This window comes from Camelina sativa, chromosome 20 (assembly GCF_030686135.1).
Source record: "Camelina sativa cultivar CO46 ecotype springtype chromosome 20, ASM3068613v1".
NCBI classification, from domain to species: Eukaryota; Viridiplantae; Streptophyta; class Magnoliopsida; order Brassicales; family Brassicaceae; genus Camelina; species Camelina sativa.
This window is the reverse complement of record NC_141899.1, coordinates 20,554,871-20,558,504: the sequence shown is the minus strand read 5'-3', so window position 1 is coordinate 20,558,504 and position 3,634 is coordinate 20,554,871. Positions and strand designations below refer to the sequence as shown.

The 3,634-nt window shown below is 29.9% G+C and overlaps 1 pseudogene; it reads left to right on the top strand.

Moving 5' to 3' along the window:
• Positions 1 to 221: 221 nt before the first annotated feature.
• Positions 222 to 900, top strand: LOC147919205 (agamous-like MADS-box protein AGL80 pseudogene; annotated as a pseudogene).
• Positions 901 to 3,634: the final 2,734 nt, after the last annotated feature.

Genomic DNA, 3,634 nt, shown 5'->3' with positions numbered 1-3,634 from the left:
AACTATGATGGCCTTTACAAAACTCTGAGCGCCTTCCACAGCTCTACTACCATGATAGATTTAGAGAATGGTTTTGGGAAGAATATTATTGTGTTGTATTAACTTGTCTAGTTGAAATAGAGGCTATACAAACATATATATATATATATATAGGATTGAAGGTACATTAACCCTAATCTCATAATGCTAAATCCTAATGGACTTTGGTCCATCTTAACTCCATGGCCCATGGCCCATATATTCCCTATTAGAAAGTGAAAATGAGTTTCATAGAAAATGAAACAGCAAGAAAATCAACATTCAAGAAAAGAAAAAATAAGTGTTTTGAAGAAATATCAAGGTAGGCAACTCTATGTGACGTCTCCATATGTGTTTTCGTCAACAATGCGTAAGAGCCCAACCCGGAGGTGTGGCCATCGAGAGAGACGGCTAACAAGGTAGTGTCCTAATGGAGGATGATGTCGGTGATGGACAAGACCAAGAAGATGGTCAACCAAGAGACCTTTCTCCAACAAAGGATCACCAAAGCAACCGAGTCTTGGAAGAAGGTGCGGAAAGAGAAGAAAGACTTGGAGATGAAAAACATCATGTTTGATTGTCTTAGTGGCAAAACTTTGGTTTCTCGTCTCCCAACATGTGATCTTCGAGATTTGGGTTCATTAATTGAACAACATCTCAAAGATGTTAATCGTAGGATGGAGATTCTGAAGAGGAACAATGATGAATTATCTTCCTCCCTTGTTCTTGTTAGTACCGCTACAACATCTAATGTTATGCCATGATTGAGATGGGTTCTTCATCGGTTGGATTTTACGAGAAGATTCGAGAACAAATTCAGAATACTTTGAATATGAAGCGACCAATAAGGATTTGGATCTAAATAAGAAACAGTACTGGTGAGCAGCTCTTTGATCGTATCTTAATTTTTTGCTATTTAATCTTTCATTTAATAAAACTCAGTGTTCAAGAAAACGCTATGCGATATGTGGGCGGTGACCCAGCACCTAGAGCCTAGAACACCTAGTCGGGGTTTAGGCGTTTTTAGGTGGTTTAAGCGTTTACAATACAAAACATTATATATACATATATGATATTATATATCAAATTATGTAAAACTATATGTTAGAAAAATATATAATAATAATCATAAACTAAAATTAGTAAAAATACATTTATTTAATTTAGATTCATAACATATGAACATTTATAAATATGTATATGAATATAAAACTTTAAAATTTAAATATATGTCGTTAAAAATAAATAAATATATATATATATATATATATATATATATATTAAAATAATATTATTTGATTTTAGGCGGTATACGCGATCGTCTAGGCATCTGCAGAGCGCCTAGCGCCTAGACGGCGCCTAGGCAGCCCTAGACCACACTGATAGAACTTTATTTTTGAGTTTAGTTTGTTTTAGTTACATGCATGTTTAAATTGATTTGACAACTTATTATATAAAGCTTGATGTCAAAACTGATTAACAAGATTATGACACGTGTCAAATATACTGATTAGATGTTGACACGTGTCAATTTTTTTTTAATAACGTAGTAGGATAGCTAATTACAGAATTTTACATGTTATATTTTAAAAAAATTATTTTTGTAAATCAAAAAGGAAAACTAACAAAATCAATATATTTTTCATTGCATGCTAATTATATTATACATGTGTTCTCAATAAAATTTGACATGTGTAAGCAAAAACTTAATTTATTAAGCATGTATATTAATCAATAAATAATGAATAACAAAGTTAAAAAGAATAACATAAGTTATTTAACATAATTTTAGTCAGATAGAAATTGTATTTGTCGTTGTAAATTTTGTTTGTAAGTAAGTACACAAATCCTTGAAATAATAATGAACTTTAAAAAAAAATTTCAATACATGGTTATTTTAAAGATTTTAATGAATGTAGTAATATGTAAAAACCTGAAAAAAAAAAATGAGTTTGTAGGAATAAATTTTTGGTTAATTTATGAAAATTGACAAGGTATTACTTATAAAATTATGACATATAGAAGAATAATAGTTAGGGTATTTTTGGATTTCTAAAATTTTTGTGGATGTTAACTGATTTTTACTGATTATTTTTATTGTTAAATTTAACATACTAACCTATATACATATTATCTCATATCATGCTCATATTATTTTTGTTATTAAAATTTTAAATGTGATTACTTAACTGAATGTCTAACAATGAAATTTATTTTAGATTGAAAATTTAAAAATATTAATATGTATCATTTAAGAATATTAGTAATATTTTAAAATGCTTGATTTTATAATTTCAACACATGTATTTTTGTAATGCATATGTCAAGACATAAGATAATTCTAAATAAATTATAATTATAGGAATGAATCTTCAGCTATTTGATGAGCATGTCTCTATATCTTGATATATGTTTTTATTTTATAAATTCCACTCATTTAAAATTGATTAAGACATGAGGTAAAATTAGTACTTATGAGATAAAAACATAACAAATTTATCTTAAATAATGTTGATTCAGTTTTTTTGTGAATTATATTTTATTAATTTTTATTTGTATTTTCAGCACATTTTAACCCCAGAAACACTAACATAGCTGTTTACAGCTTCTAAGCAATGTTTTCTTGGTTTTTAGCTTGTTTTGGGACAAAATGGGTATAAGTGGCTTTTAAACTCTCCACATCAATCTCAAACTCTTATAATTAGTCAGTTGCATTGGATTAAGACACATTTTAACCCCAAAAACACTAACAAAACTGTTTAGTGCTTCTAAGCAATGTTTTCTTGGTTTTAGCCTGTTTTGGGACAAAATGGGTATAAGTGGCTTTTAAACTCTCCACATCAATCTCAAACTCTTATAATTAGTTAGTTGCATTGGATTAAAACACATTTTAACCCCAGAAACACTAACATAGCTGTTTACAGCTTCTAAGCAATGTTTCCTTGGTTTTAGCCTGTTTTGGGACAGAATGGGTATAAGTGGCTTTTAAACTCTCCACATCTATCTTAAAGTCTTATAATTAGTTAGTTGCATTGGATTAAGACACATTTTAACCCCAGAAACACTAACAAAGCTGTTTAGTGCTTCTAAGCAATGTTTTCTTGGTTTTAGCATGTTTTGGGACAAAATGGGTATAAGTGGCTTTTAAACTCTCCACATCTATCTCAAACTCTTATAACTAGTCAGTTGCATTGGATAAAGACACATTTTAACCCCAGAAACACTAACAAAGCTGTTTAGTGCTTCTAAGCAATGTTTTCTTGGTTTTAGCATGTTTTGGGACAAAATGGGTATAAGTGGTTTTTAGACTCTCCACATCTATGTCAAACTCTTATAACTAGTCAGTTGCATTGGATAAAGACACATTTTAACCCCAGAAACACTAACATAGCTGTTTAGTGCTTCTAAGCAATGTTTTCTTTGTTTTAGCCTGTTTTGGGACAGAATGGGTATAACTGGCTTTTAAACTCTCCACATCTATCTCAAAGTCTTATACTTAGTTAGTTGCATTGGATTAAGACACATTTTAACCCCATAAACACTAACATAACTGTTTACAGCTTCTAAGCAATGTTTTCTTGGTATGAGCCTGTTTTGGGACAAAATGGGTATAAGT